General features: G+C 32.6%; 1 protein-coding gene across 6 annotated transcripts in view; it reads right to left on the reverse strand.

Annotated features, from left to right (window-relative positions):
• The window catches only part of ITP (ion transport peptide), a 90,694-nt gene that overhangs the window by 27,471 nt on the left and 46,037 nt on the right, over positions 1-17,186 (reverse strand). For 2 of the 6 annotated variants that reach the window (XM_076125373.1, XM_076125367.1), the window contains exon 1: positions 14,650-14,804. The exons of 3 other annotated variants lie outside the window; for them this stretch is intronic. The gene's annotated coding sequence lies outside the window, so the exon portion shown is untranslated. Of the gene's footprint in view, positions 1-14,560; positions 14,805-17,186 lie in introns of those variants that run through there. One more of the 6 variants, XM_076125368.1, reaches the window with a different exon arrangement.

Below are 17,186 nucleotides of genomic sequence, written 5' to 3' on the forward strand. Positions count from 1 at the left end.
TCATTGGAAGTTGACAGTATGCGTTTTAGATCAGATTATTATCAGTATCTTAAAAGTGTTAGTTTCCTGTCATTCCCCGTACCCATTTTTGTAGTGTTTTCGTCATTATTATTTTATTTTAAGATCAAAATAACTAAAATTAGCATTTCGTCACATACTTAGTTGTCTTTTCGAGCAAATCAAACCCGTTTGTCATTTAAAGAGCTATTTTGATAATGTTATTGTAACAATTATATTTATTTTTAACACAATGAGGTGTCGTGTGAATATTCCTTCAGTTTTATTATAATAAAAACCGTGTTAGTTCATAAACACATGGTGTTACTCGTGTTCAAATCATTCATAACTTGTTTTATTGTTAACTTTATTACCAGGATCTAGAAAAGCCATAAAATAATATGTATGTTAATATTAAAAACTTCTGAACAAAATAGACCAATGTATTTCTTACGGTCCTATTAAGGTGTAACCATGTTTCATCTCTTGTACCTGACGTGGTTCCAAAAATTGGACGAAATATTAAATTGGAGAAAAGATTTGGATTGGAAAAATATGTACTTTAATGTCAATTCCAAGTTTTTGAAGTGTCACAGATTATTTGAAAGTTGAACAGATTGCGGTTTACATTAATGATTACAAGGAACGTTCCTTTTTTTGTTGGGACTAATAAGTGTGGGAGTTTACTTATTATGTCCAATTTTCCAACTTTAGAGACATTTTCTCGAAAAAATAGAGTATTACGGTTTACAGATTTAATTATCCGTAGTTAACAGAAATAAACTAATTTGTTATTTTGTTGCTCGGAGGTTATTTTGGCTGCTTCTGTTATAATACTTACTTATTTTAAAGAAAGATAAATTTGTTTTGTATCTTTATAAACTAAATTTATAAAATAAATGTGTAGTGTGAGAACTAAACACAATGCTGTTATACAATTAAATTGAATGTCATTTGCAAGTAAATAAGGAAAAGTGTAAATAATATTTCATACTTTATCTAGTTTATAAAATCTTTATCTATTGCGCTAACTGTGAAGGAAAAAACGAAACGAAATTTTCTCTTGGGAGTTACTTAAACAATTTTTGAAAGAATATATACAGTCTCCAACCAGCACTTTGCCAGCATAGAGAACTAGAGTCTAGTTGTCATTACAAATGTATAATTAAGTATACTATTGAAATACAAAGTAAATTCTGCTGAGCCATACGCCATTTATTAGAGAAGGATAAGAATTTGGTCTCTGCCTACCCCAGTGGGAAACAGGCGCGATTTTATATATGCATGCATATCTATGGGGTATGTTTTTGGACCTTCTTTGCGAGTAAATCCGCAGGTAATAAGCTAGTGTTATATAGTTTTTAATAAGCGTTAAGGAAAGGTGGCAGTGCAGTGAGCAGCCGGTGCGCAGTTCACTGATTTTCCCCGCGTGCGTGTGTGCGTGTATCGAGTTTCACACGACAGTTGCGCGTGTGTGCGTCGCTGCGCCAGACTCGGTGGCAACGCGCGAGCTAATAAGACTGCGTTATAATATAAACGCTTTTTAATTATCTTATTTTAATGTACAATACTTGCCAAAGTCCTTATGATTGAAAACTACGTTTGATTCCTAATAGTGTTAAATTTTTATGTGTGTAATTTTTTTACACTAAAGCCGCCAACCTGATTTAGATAATCTTATACAGATTGATAAATTACATGCCGAGGATTGACAAAGGTAAAGGTAATGTAAGTAAGGTAAGGTATAGGTATTTTTAGTAAAAACATTTGTGCCCGCGTGCGTAATAACGATTGGTAAAGAAGCCCGAAATGGGCAGAATAGATTTCTTACAAAGCTAATGTAAAAAATATACTTTCTCATAAAATCACCTACTATCTTTATGAAAAAATGCGTCAAATACAGGCAGCATTCAAAATTTACAGTTTCATACATTTTTTTAACTAAATCCACGTTTAGATTGTTCAGACGATAAGCAAACAGTCTAGCCACTAACGACGTATGTACACTTAAGTATCGAATCAATACAAAAACGGTTACACACTAACGATGAACAAACACTAGCGAAACGACAAGTGAAATAATAAGAACGGTTCCGAAATAAACTGTTATTTATATAAATGTAGCAATAGGTTAAATAAATATGTAGGAAGCGGTACTTTTTTTCTTTGACTATATTTCAGACAGTTATCTTTCAGGCTGCTCTATTTTCCATCACTATTATTAATTGATTGGCAAGAGGTCTAACGGCTTGAAACACCTAAATTCCAAGCTTCGCATGATTCTATGTCAGACAGAGAGACTAACCCAAAAAAGACTGGATTTCAACTTGAGATTTTTGCAGCCGTATTGGCTAGTAGATGAAACTATTGCTATACCGACTATTGCTGATATTAATCAGGTCTAAGCTTCTTTTTAATCGAATACAAGATTTGATTGATTCTTCTTTCGTTACATCAATACGACTGAAACGATTTGAGCAAGATTAACCAGAGCAACAACTGTTCTAATATAGATAAAATTCGGACGGGTAGTAAAGTACATTCTCGGAAAAGACATACACAGATTTTTTTAAGAAATATGCATCACGGGTCTAAGGTATATAAGGTAGTTACACAAGATAACGCATCTTTACATCTCGCGTGTGTGCGTGGCCCGCTAAGGCGAGGACACACGGAGACACGTTGACGCCTTCTACGGCGCACGCGCACGCAACACAATCCACATCGTCACCACAACTTTGTGTTGCAACCAACAACCATGCGATGATAGTACGCCTTTTAACTGGCAACGTATGAGGCGGTAATATCAGCTCTTTAGTAGAGATAGAGGTATTTTTTCTAAAAGAACTGATGATCTTGATGCTTTGAAAATGTTACATTCGAGGGTAATACAGCTCTATAGGTATACAGTTATTGGTAATTCTTATAAAATCAAATCAAAATCAAAAATCAACATTTCGTTAAAATAACGAATCAGATGTGGATGAAATTTGTCTTTTAGATAGGTAGTTTATGAGTTGAGTTAACAAATACATTTGGCCATTTTATTGATTTGCGATTTTGGACTATAATCAGTACAGTAAAAGAACAGTAATTATTTTAATATTAAGAGTCCTCTAAGAATGGAGAAAGAATATCCAAATTCACACAAACTTTTCAAATGTTTTCCTATCTATACTAATATTATAAAGCTGAAGAGTTTGTTTGTTTGTTTGTTTGTTTGAACGCGCTAATCTCAGGAACTTCTGGTCCGATTTGAAAAATTCTTTCAATGTTAGATAGTCCATTTATCGAGTAAGGTTATAGGCTATATATCATTACGCTAAGACCAATAGGAGCAAAGTAGCAATAAAAAATGTTACAAAAACGGGGAAAATTTTGACCCACTCTCTTTTATGTGACGCAAGCGAAGTTGCGCGGGTCAGCTAGTAAGCAATAAACGAAGAAGCTCTAAGACGCATATTCCATCCATCGTCCATGTTTGGAAAGTATCATAAGACATATTCCATCCTCCGCACCCGCTTCCCGAACATATTAAAATGTAATGTGAAAATATTGATAATCCGCTCAATCAGATACGACACGACGGGCGCATTCGTCGTGTTCTCAAGGAAAACCACGGAGATCTAATTAAAGATATTTCCACTACCTTTCACTAAGCCTTCATATTAATTACAGGCAATCTACGCTTATGCCAGATTCTTTATCTGTATATCTGTGTCCGTGTATATTTCTGCGCTAACTTATGCCTGTGACTTCGTATGACATTATTTTCTTAGATTGTACAGTATCCTATGTGTTAATACGGGTTATAAACTATCCCTGAGGAAAATTTTATCATGATCTTTTTAGTGGTTCTTGCGTGAAACAGTTATAAACTTCCGCATAACTTTTACATTAATATTTTTAGTATTAGGACTTTCGTCTACTGCGTACAATTTTTGGTTTGGTTTTACTGTTTTATCTAAGCCAAAGTCATCGTGAATTAGAGTAATATTTTTTATGTATGTTTTATAAAAAGTAGGCAGACTGTCATCGTGGCAAAAAGATAATAATCATGATTGCAAGACAGCAATCGAATCATCATCACAACACGATTTTAAACGCAAAAAGATTCAGCGCAATCATAACGTAACACTGTAACACACATTATATGAAGTGTACATTACATTTATATGTATATAATACATCTATATACATATAATAAATGTATATTTCTTATATACTGACATCGCAACATTGAAAACTGTGAAATATCGCTTGAAAGTTGGCGCTCGCCGCGATGAGAAAGTTATTATACCAAGTACACTTTGATAATTCTATTTTCATTTAAGAGTTTATAATTCTCGGTTTATTAACGAGATGAATGAGAGCTGAGACTGTTTCCTGCGGCTCGGACGTCTGGGACGAGTGCGAAACAAAACGGAAACGAAATTTTACGTTTTATAAGTGTGTAATTTCGAAAATCCTTGATATTTACCGTAAAATTCACATTTAACCACTTTAAAGTATAAAGAAACGGCTTTAAATTAATTGAATTACGCACTACAACATAAGATTTTATTGAATTAACCGACAAACATAACCCTCTTTTAAAACATGATTTTTTATCGCTCTCAACAAAATGAAATCTACAGAAGAATAAAAACATATAGAATATGTTTAAGTTGACAAGATCTGGTTTGTAACTTAAGTAGCGTGTTGGACGAGACGCGGCGGCGACTCTTGCGCCGTTCCGACTGCAGCCGAGTGGAGCCGAGCTCAGCCGAGCCGGTCCGAGGATAAAGATTATGAAAATCGCTGCTATCAACGGCTCTTTGATATAAAATTGCCTACATCTGTCCAAGCGATTGCATTTAGAAAGTCTTGGTACGTTTAAAACGGTTTTTTCAACATGGATGAATCAGTTAAGTAATATTTATTAAATAGAGCTAAATGTTTATAGAATTACGTATAGCTGGTTACTCGCAGTCGTTTGCATGCTCATTATGTTTCCCGTTATATGAACCTGGGACTTTCATAGACTACGACATATTTATCAAGAATTTAAATAAATTGCAACAGACTCAACACTGTTACTGTAATAGTACTTTAGGTACATCATTTCACAATTAATCCTAAATTGCAATTCCCGAAATTTACCCCTTACTTTCCGACAAAAACTAAAGCAACTGTTGTCAAATTAAATGACCTCTTACTATACACATAGTGACACCTAAACTACCACTTACCTAACCACTATTTAGCCAAAAGATGTTCTTTAAACTTGATTCAAAAACGGGAATAAAACGCAAACCTTGCATTCATAGTTCGCTTGACATTCAGACTGAAAGTCGTAAGTGAAATAAAAGTACAATAATCTACTTTTATCTCCTAATTAATGTTCTTTCCTCTAATGTCGGTCAGGTTCCCTTGCAATGTGACGCGGACAATTACTGACGCACATTAGACAGTTTTGTACGTAATACAACCGAGGTTAAACTGTAAGATAAAGTATTACTATACGTAAAAAAATCTAGTTTTATATAAAATACATACGTGTTTTAATTTTCTTTTTATTTAGTAGAATTAGAAGTTATTTTTGGGATAGAAAGTATACTATATGTTAGGCTAGGTTTTATGTTATCTATGTGCCAAATTTTGTCCAAATTCGTTAATTAATTTTTGCGTGAAACAGTAACAAACATCCTTTATATTTACAATCTTACACGTTTGAAGCGTTTTACAAAAGATTATCACGTTTTTCAAAAGTTATGTTAAACTATATCATTGTAGACTATATTTTGTCTGCAACTTTGTCTATGTAGACAAATTCTGATTAATAAGTGTGGCAAATTGAACCCAAACTCGACTGAAATTTTACTTGAAAGAAAACAGACTAACATCTTAAGATCTTAATAACTCTCTTACATATTAATAAAAGTAGAAAATGGAATGATTTTCCCTACTTTTTACCAACAATTCATTGATTACAGTGCAAGTTTGTGTGCAACGAGTTAGTGTTATAATGCGCTCACGCCACCAGCCGTCCGCGTCACACTGCAAGCATGTGTAAGTCAACACCGCACCGCCATCATTACGCGGAACCCGCCGGTATGTTGCATTACTGACACTTGACCTATCCAACATGCTCGTCTAGACTTTTCTATTGGAAATGATGGGTAGTTAGCCTTTCTATCTATCTTTTTTGGGTTTGTAATTTGGACGCTATAAATATGGACTTATTTTATTATGTGGAGGTCCGATAGGCAGTCACTTGTTGTGTTTTTGTTATTTATTTGTTTTATTTTATTCTATAATTGCACAGAATATACTTAAGCATATAATCTATTCCCACATAGGTATAACAATATAAAATAATATATAATTATATACATAGTTGGAAGAAAGACTAGGCTGATGACGATGATGATAACTGAATGGTGTAAGCATTAACTTTCCATGTCAGTAGTTGAATATTTAAAACCTAAGCAACAGTAGATTAGATATAGCAGAAGTAGAATTTTCGAAGTTATGTGTGTAGAAATAATTGTTAAAGCAAAGATATCGTGTCGAGACACCGCATGTCCGGAGTTCAAATAAAGGTAACCCAAAAGCCATTAAATGTTAAAGATTTATTAAAATAAAATATCATACTCATAACTCAAGGAATTAAGAACGGCATCGAGTCAAAATGATGAAAGGGTTTATTATCAAATGAAACATGTTTGTAACAGGAAAAGACACGATTTATTCATTACTGCAAGTCCAATTGCAAGCTGATTTAAGGGTCCCAGACCATCAATGATTACTCTTTATAGTGCCTTACCTGGAAGAGACCCCAAATGACATTTGATATTAAAAAAACATCGTTTAAATGGTCATTTTATTGACCAATTTATGACCAGCCGGCGCCGACTGCCGTATCACCTTACACACAGGTGTTCAACCGAAATCAATTATTAATTTGATTTCAAATTAATTTGAATTGATTATTTGATCGTTTATTATAATTTAAATAGGTTGTTTTAGTTTGGGTGCCGTTGTGTTCTTTTTGATAGTGATTATTGATAGTGGCTATAAAACTGTCTATTTGATTTCTTAGACTTTACCGCTGAACCAAGTGTGAGCAAAATTAGTATTTAGATAATTCAATCTATAAGAAAGACTGTTCGCTACCCTTACACATTATTAGTACAAGATTATCGAAAAGGAATTGTCTACAAACCTAATTTAAAATGCCCGTTGCAAATGACACGTAGTACCTACTCAAATAAACTCATATTTATTTATCGTTAAAGACATATTTCAAGGTTTTAAGATAAACAATACCTATTTCCAAATATAACCCATTTAAGATAAAAATTGGCTTTAAAAATCTGACGAAAAAGGACATTTCCTTGAGTGAAATTTCGCTTGCAGGAAGAAATAAACGAGTGCTTCAATAAAGTCTAGATTTGTTCTCATTGTGAATGTATTTGCGCTCTAAATAAACAAGTGGCAGGTTTGTTACAATGTATTCTTATTAGTCGCGTCGTAAAACTTATGTAAGTACCGTTCAGACCTTTTGTTTAGTCGCAAGTGAATGCAACTGTTTTACTTTACTTCGCTTGCACTCGGTTCGAGAAATACTTACTCACTTTTTCGTTTTTGAACTGAATTTATTATAGTTATACTACAATTATTATAAATGCGAAAGTTGGACAGTATTTATGTGTGTTTGTTATTATTTCTCGCAAAACTCACTGATAAATTTTGGACATTTAGGATTAACACCCCGGAAAATCGTTTCAAGCATACGAAACTGCGGGTAGAAGCTAACTTGTGAAAAATAAACAGTACATATGCTAAGGAGTCATATGAAATCTTTATACAATTTTCCGTAAAATTGATTACAAAGTACATCGTGTTTAAACAAATAACTTTGACATAAGATCCGGAAAAATTAAGTGGTCGTACAAATATTAGCTCTTATAAAAAGGCTCCATAATTTTAACATACTAATATACCTTTTATTACTCTTTCAATTAGAGTAAAAAGGGTGAACTCAGTTGAGTATGACTCAGCTCCTTAGTAGGTTTGACAGGGCATCGGTTGCCATGGCAACGAACGCTTACTCATAACAATAAGCACAAGATTCATAAGTTACAAGTTGTTTTATTGTGTGTCTCAACAGTCGTTAGCAAATAATGAAAAAGGACTTTCAAGCAAAACAATTTAAGGTGAGCAGAAGTTTCTGTCTGTGTGTAAAGATTGATTGATGAATTGACTGATTCTCGAAAAATAAGGCCTTCATGACAAACTTTCAAACAAACGCACAACATTTTCAAATTCGGATTAGTAGTGACAGAGTTTATTCCTCATCTAAATTTGATGAAAGTCGTACCTGTGGCTTATTCAAACAGTTCTAAAATGGCAACTTTCTTTTACGAACTAACATTTAGGTTTGCCTGTCGGATTATGAGAAAGACATATATGTCGGAGCTTAGCAGTACGGGGTTATAAATTAGGAACTAAAGTTCGAAAGTAAATTTAAGATCGATTTTCTTTTAATTTTAGTTGTTCTTTCAATTAATTTGTCTAATATTCATATGTGTTTGTTTCTACATCTTTATTTGCATTAATTTATTAATATTGATTATATATTTAATTTTTAACACTAATTAGTACAACACCTGCACGGAATCAATCCTTTTTTTGGTCATAAGTCTAAGGTTTCTATTAATTTGAGAGTTTTTTTATTTATTTTATGTTATGTATTCATTAGTAATATGATATTAGAGATTGCTTTCCTAAGAATTATAAATATTAAAATATTAAGAATCTTTTGCCGCTATTTTCAAAGGACACATTATGTGTGTTATAGCCGACTGTGTAAGCAACCTCCCACGTAAGGTCGAGGGTTCGAACCTGGGACATCAATGGCTTTTCGATGTTAGAAATAATTATCACTTGTTTTAACAATTAAAGATATAATACATAACTTGCATGTTTGAGAGTTCCTTAAAACAATTTAAGAGGAATGGTTAGTCCTCAATCCACATTTTCCTAGCGGTGGACTCTGGGTTTGACTCCCCGCCTCATCCCGGGAGAAGACCTTTACCCTACTTCTACTTTACCCTAAAATTGTAATAAGTAAATCCTAACTACAGCAGAAAAATAAGGAAAATCCTCACATCTAAATATAAAACGATAATAACAAATGCAATAAAAAATAATTCGTGTCCGACTTACTAAAACCACATAATCAAATAGTAATTGATAAAAATAGGTTAATTATAGACACGAGCTCTTTAATTGTTTATTAATTAAATAGACAATTAAATAAATAATATATGTAAAGACACACCCATTATGTGTGACCAATAAACGAAAGAAGTATGGGTAGCGGTCATGAGTCAGGTCATATTTTAATTGTTTAGCTATCTATGTAGGTACCTACAATAGTATATCAGTAAGTAGACATACGAATGTTATGAATGCGAAAGTATGTCTATTTGATACGTATTAACTGCAAAACTGCTGAACCAATTTTGATAAAATTGAGGGAAGAGAAACAACATCATTAGGTTTTTTTTCTGATGTCCTATACTGTGCGGAAATAGGGGATCAGCCGCAGGAATCAGACACTCGTCTTTTAACTAGAGGCATATACTGATAAGGTGACCAGTTTTTGGATATGTAATATATGTATATAGTTTTTTTTTTATTGAATTTAACCGATAATGAGTATTATTGAAGAAAGCACACAAAAAGGAGTTCGGAGGAGGAAGAGAAAGGGAAGAAGTCTATCAATTCTTTTAGTTAGAGTTATTAGCTTCAAATAATACTTCATATAATAAATCTGTTTATAAGACGGTAATAATAATACAATAGTAATTGTTGACATCGCAATACCGTGGGAACATTGTTTGTTATCAGGATATATGAACATAGTTAATTATCATTCTTGCAATATCAGATAAGATATTGTCAAGAAAATAAAGATTATTGCAATTATTTGAGATAATGATTATTACTGATAAATGTACTTATCTTAAAAATTAGGCGACATTAAATAATTATGATTTTAAATTGCGTAATAGATTTAATAATAATAAGATAATAAGTATTATATTGTGTATTTATGTAGCCTCTTCTTGTCATTTATAAGAGTGCCAATTTGGTGAGCTTAATGAAAACCAGTTTGATTCTTGGGTTAGTTAATCGCTCAGTTAATCCTAAGCCCATCATTTTTCATACAAGCTATGTACAACAAAATACAAAAAAAAAATCAATGAATTACATTTATACCCAAACTATCAATTTAAATAAAACTTTATGTTACATTTATTCGCATTAAATGTACACATATCCAGGTACTATCGGTTAGCTAAATTACCGTTTTAAGTTAGTGTTGTCGCCGCTAGGGGTCGCGGGAGACTGACATCCTTCTCGGAAGGACCCCCGCCCGCCGGGGTCCGTGCGTTGATGTCTTTTGTACAACAGCGCGGAATACCGCAGACATACTGATATTTATTCGCCGAATATGGATATTGTTTTATACCTTTTGTTTTTGTAGATTATTTTTGATGACTTTTGAAGTAAAGAAGGATAATGTGGTGTTATTTGGATGTTATGCAATCTCTACTTTTGGATTATGCAATAATTTTTTGGCGATTCTAAATGGTGGGGCAAATTGTTATTTCATAGATATGAATACCGTAAAATAGCTTGATTATTTTTATAAATTATTTACCTCTACTGTATTACATATTTTGCGATACATTTTATTTAGCATATTGTGCAACTTCAAAGATTATCCAAAAGTACAAAGCTACTTAAAAAATCCTTCATTAAAAAAGCATACTTATTTGATATCTCAAAACATTTAAAACGTTTCAAAGAATAAAGTCCCGGTTTAAACTTAACCGGGCATCAAACCCGCGATTCAGCGGAACTGTTGAGTTGACCGCAACGTCATTTAGTTATGAGCTATATAAAGCCTTAGTTACAGTACGGCAATAAATATAACAGCTTAACCGGCGTTTTAAACTGCACTTAAAGTTAAGTGCACACTTATACGCTTGTTGCTTGGCTGTTAAAAGGTTGCGGATTCGATTCTAAGTAGGTGTAGTGATGAAATGCGTACTGTTTGGTATAAGACTTATAAAGAACTAGCGTCTGCCTCTGATTTCGTTTGCGTGGAAAGAAATTTCGGAGTAAATATTATGATTTATTTCGAGTTGTTTTAAACTCTTTTCGGTAAATAATTACGAATATTTTTACGTAGAAAGATGAGTTTTAACTGACTAATCGTTCATCGAAATTTTGCATACAAACAAATACTGTACGCATGAACTGCACCTCGAATGAAGATGTGTTCTTTGGGTAGCGCGCAAAATAACTAAAATTATATTATTCTTACCAACATTTGATTAAACGTAAATATACTGTACTCAAGAAAGACATCAGAAAAATAATTTGAAAGGCTAAGTTGTTAGCAAAGTCATACCTCAAATGATGATGAATTTTTGAAAAGTGTGCAATAAAAAACAATATCCAAAATTATAATTCTCAAAAACAAAGATTTCATGTTAATATACAAGAAACGTCTGAAAATTTCTCTGTAAACCAAAGTCAAAGAGATTTTTTTTAAATGAGATGATAAACTCAACTACACATCGCAATTTCATGTAGAGTTGACACATTTACTTGCAATTTCTAAACATGTATGTATTCGTTGTGTAATTTAAGCTCAGTGCGTTGAAACCTTAAGGCTTTAGCGCTAAACTATTTATGTGAACATTCGCTGAACACTGATCGTCAATAATTTATTGTTTGAACAGCCACTCGGTTATGGCTGACACGGCTGTGTTATTTTGTACCAATACTTTATTATTCTTATATTATTTAAGCTGTTGCAAAGCCTTCAAATCATTTATTCTTGCTAACTTTTCTCATAAGGCTCTACCCCCTTTCTGAGCTAGTGGTAGATTCAGTAATTGTAACGACTATCATAAGTGTCAATATTTGACCTAAATGAATAAATGATTTGATTTTGATTTATTAATCATTTTCTTCCCGCGACTTCTGCCTGATAACTGGAGTAAAAAGTATCGGAGTAAATGGGTGAGACAATGCAGGAATCATTTGGTACGAAGGTGGGTGGAAACGAGCTGAATAGGTAGACGGGTAGAAAAATAATCCGATGTGTTAATTCAGGTTGTCAACTATCTGTGTTAAATTTGAGTTAGTTGTAGTTTTTACGTGAAAGAGCAAAAAATATCCATGCAAGCTTTCGTATTTATTTTTGAGTAGGACTTGTGTGTACACACAATTAGTTTATTTTCCTAAATAATTCTATGATTTAGTTTCAGAATATGGTCACTAAAAAGAATTGTCAATAAATTGTAGGCTATTACCCACTTAGTCATCAAATTGTTTACAATTTTGATGACGTCTTCGGCGTCTCTTTTTAAACATGTAGAGCTAGTTGTTTTACATTTGCGATTATGAGATTAAGGCTCTACTTTAGAAGCTTTAAACGAGATTATCGTAGTGACGCACGAATGTACTTTGTACAGTACTTAAAAGCCATGATTTTGTTTTATTAGTAGAGTTTGAAGTCCACTTCTCAGAATTATAGCTTAAATTGCAATGTGACGTAGGAAATTTTATGAGATAAAGAATGATTGAAATGTTTTTTAACCTTAATATTACAGGTTTCTCTGCAACTGCCTAGAGTGCCTAGCTCTATGAAAAAAAAGACGTAATTTTATGTATGTATGTGTACAGTTAGAGTTCCATAAAGTGCTTAAAAAATAAACTTCGGGTTATAATTTTTACAGTAAACTAAAAATTCGATTAACGCTACTGTCTTTATTTTTATTAAAATATATTTTTATCTCAGACTCTACATACACAAAAAATAGATACAAAAATGACCACATGTATTACGTTACCTGAGAATAGTAGAGAAATTATAACAGTATTATTAGAAAGGACGCTCTATCGTAATCATCACCACTATTGCGTCATCCGCTGACGCAGGGAGAAAGGTAGAGTCGATCATGTCAATATAGGTCGTACACACTAAACAACTCTACACCAATGATTTACACTAATATACTTATTAAATGGACAAACAGTTATCGTCATCTTTTATGTAGAGTTCTACGTAGAGTCATGTCGTCATACTTTTTGAAACGTTTGGTTTTTTTCAAGGATAAAATAATTTTGTAAGTATTTTTTGGTTTGATGTAAGGTAGAGTCGATGTTAGTGCCTTTTTATACTGTTATTTTTTTGTACAAATAACATATGCTGTATTCTTAACTATAGTTTTAAATTACAGAAATGACTCTACCTTTACAATGTAAGATAATTAGCAGAACTAATTATAATTCAATCTTCTTACACGTGGAGAGTAGGTAATGTTACTAGAATTACACCTCTGACTTGGTCTAATCACAGTTAATGATCAAAACTCTACAATTTACGTTTAAATAATATATATAAAAGATTTGTGTCACTATGATGAAACGATTTTGTCAATTTTAAATAAAATTAATATCATACAGTAAATGAAAAAAACTTGCCATACAATTTCCTGTAATCCGTTTTGACCACAAAATTTTGACCAAACTCTACCAAAATAAATTTAATTATAACTAACATTATAAACAAAAAAATATTTTAATAAAATTTAGTGAGTATCAAAATAAACGCTTAGTTTTTTCCTCAAATCGTTTAAATACTAATGAGTGTGTCTCTACAAATAGAGTTGCACTTTCATTTTTAATATTTACACAATTTTGGAATGCGTATATCAAATATAGCCTCGAGAGATTAAGCCAAGGGCTGTGACGTCACGAGCTCTTACATATATGATAAACTGATAAAAATGTAACACATATGTGACGTAATAATCTCTGATAAATAATATAAATAGACTAGTTTAAAAGAAATAGTATTTTTGAATTTTGTAAAACGATTTGCTAGACGTTTTTTGTATTACGATTTGTGACGGTTTCTTTACCTTTCGGATAGTTAGAGAAAGATTATGGTAGAGTTCTCACAGTTAAGTTAACTGACACTTAACCGAAGGGAGATAACCCAGTGTAATAATATTAGAACTTATACCAATTTTTGGAAATTTATTTTCATTATTGGTAATTTTGTTTGATGTAGAGTTCTATTCAAATCTAATGTGGAGTCATTCGATAATGTAACATAAATGATAAAGTTTTATCTAGTTGACTGATTGCCGACAAATAAGAGCACGCTCCTGTCAAAAGTGACAGATCTCTTGTGACTGACAAATGATTCTCAAATACACATATATACGTAAAATTGCACAGTTGATAGCGTTCCTCAATCTTTTTACTACACAAAAATTACACTTTCAAACTAGTTTGATGATTTTCGAGCATATTTTTCAAAAGGATGTCACAAAAAACAGTTTGAGAAACACTGTATCAACAAAGTGCAAACAGTGACACTTATTGCGTCTCAATACACATAAAAATATCTGTGAGAGTCCATTTGGAACCAAAGCGAAAAATGTTTGCAAACATAGGTAAAGTGAAACAAAACAATGCTTACTTGATACTAAGTTAATATCACTTGAAAATCCTTGGAATGAACACTGGTTCCGACTGGACACCCACGGGAATTTAAAATTATGTACTCACTTTTGTATTAAAAATGGGTATATTTTGTACACAAACACTTATAAGACCGTATGGATTGTTAGAACGTATAGCGCGGTTGTTTCGTTACCGACGTGCGTTCGCAATGGCCGACCGATTTCATTTGGATAGTGACTTCAAGCATCGTATTTATTATAGTGGCCGAGTGCGACCAATCACAGACTTGGAGTTAGGGGCGCTATACATTCGCCACACACAGCTCTACTGTAATACAATTTAATGTATCAGTTGATACATTTCGATTTTGAAGTTTTGTTTCATTCATGATTTTCGTATGAGTAGACTTTGGCAATATTTAATATTTAAAAGAGCTGTGAGAAATTGTCGGCAAAAAATTGATTTTAACTCCAGATTTTAGTTAAGAAATTGTGATCTGTAGTTGAGCTTTTTGAATTATCTTTTTGAAAAATTTATTAAAAATATTTTTCTGCTGCGCTAGGCTGTGTAGGCTCCATGAAATATATAGCACCCCTAAAATTAGTTTAAAAATCACATTATAAGTAGGTATATAAATAGGTATAAAGTTAATTTTAGCGCTCATTATATTTAGTAATAGCTTAATCAGCCCCATTTTATATTATATTGTATTTGCTATTAAAAGTCTACCAATACTTTTACTAATTTAAATGAATAACTTATTTAATGGCGGGATGTGGGTGTATTCTGTACACCTCTGCCTACACCATCGGCTTTAATTGGCTAGACATTAAATACATGTAAATGAATAAAATTAAATAGAATGTGCAAAGTGCAAAGTTTGCACATTGTTTTTATTGCTTCAGGACCGTTTTCACGGCTTTTGGAAACTCTAGTACTCGGGCTCGATTCTCGAGTCAGGCAAAATTTAATATTCTCTTCCAATTAATATTAGAATATTTCTCAATCATGTTCAGGAGTATGGTAACGTGCCCTATAACGTGAGGCTAACACTATTAATGACGAAACGTTAGAGAATTTTATAAACCTCTGATTACAACTTCGACTATGACAGGCGTGATGTTATGTATGTATGTATGTTAAATTGTGTTCGTTTATAGCCTTCGTTTCAAGTGTTTTGACTTTATATACCAGTTACATAATTTCTTATTATACTGTTGATAATCTTATCTATTTAGATATTTGGTGAAAGTTCTCTTATCAAATCCTCACTACCTGGGGGGTGATAAGGTTCTAACTGATTGAAAAGAGGTCGGGAGTTTCTTGACAGTTTTTTTCTTTCAAATATATTCAGGCTTCATTTGAATTGATAGTAGATTAAATTATTCAAATTGATTGTGACTTTGGCTGTCGTAAGCGCCAGATTTTGATCGAAACAATCTTGATATATATAATTCTTCTGTAAGTGTGTATGTCACTGAACTTCTCTTAAACGACTGGACCGATTTTGATGAGATTTTTTGTGTGTGTTCAAGGGGATCTGAGAATTGATTAGATTCACAATTTTGTCCGCTGGACAATGTTTTTTTATTTAATTTTTATGGCAAAACAACGTTTACCGGGTCAGCTAGTATAAACATAAAAATGTTCTTTTTTAGTTTGACATTTCCAAAGTGCATTTTCTAAGTATATTTCAATACATTACTGTCCTACTGTTTATCTGGTAGGGGTCTACTAAATGAAAAAGGTATAAAGCTCATCACATCGTGAGTTTAAAAAAACTTTTGCGTACGTAATGATAGCAATAGTAATTTTATATAAAAATATTGTGTTTTTGCGTGCGCCGACATTAAATCTCAATGATTTGATTTTTTCTTAAATATTGTTAAGTTACAAAAGGTCCAATCCTTTTTAGGACGCGGTCTTTGGCCACCCATCCAAATCTCAACCTCACTAGCGAATAAGTAAATCCGATCGCATGATCATCGGCCTTCCGTAACTCAACGAGATAAGGTCGAATTTTCCACAGATTGACAGGTGACATACAAATGATATAACACTAGGTGTGTCAGTGACGATGTTATCTGATTCTATGAAATACCAGATTAAACCGAATGGCGATGTACGATAAGGTTAAGCGATGTTCACGCGGTTTAGAATAAGATGGGTGAAGGTTTTGTGCTCTTGATTTGTTGGTCTTAAGTTGAAGTGCCGTGAGAAAAGTTTAGGGTTGGGTTTCACCCCAGCTTTCGGTAATTCGCACAATCTTTAAAAAAATGTAGTGAAAATATTTAAACCATCACTATCTCACGCTGGTCAAGTGCGTTGACGGTTGACGATTTTTACATGACTTCAAAACTTTTTAAGATTTTCTGACGATGTTTTCCTTCACCGTTAGAGCAAGTCAAATTTGAAAGCCATAGTGGTTATTTATACCCAAAGAAAGTATTCAATGTCGACAGAGCTGCAGCCTACTGTCTTTTTCTCTAAAAAGAAAATTAATAATGAACTCAAGGCCTAAACCCTCTCTCATTCCGGGATGAGAATTTACCAAGCGGTGGGACATTGGTAAAATTTGTTTTTATAAATGAATTATTAACTTTCTCCATGAAACAATGTGTAATATAAAATGGGAATTAACG

Source organism: Anticarsia gemmatalis, chromosome 17 (assembly GCF_050436995.1).
Source record: "Anticarsia gemmatalis isolate Benzon Research Colony breed Stoneville strain chromosome 17, ilAntGemm2 primary, whole genome shotgun sequence".
In the NCBI taxonomy this organism is placed as follows: domain Eukaryota; kingdom Metazoa; phylum Arthropoda; class Insecta; order Lepidoptera; family Erebidae; genus Anticarsia; species Anticarsia gemmatalis.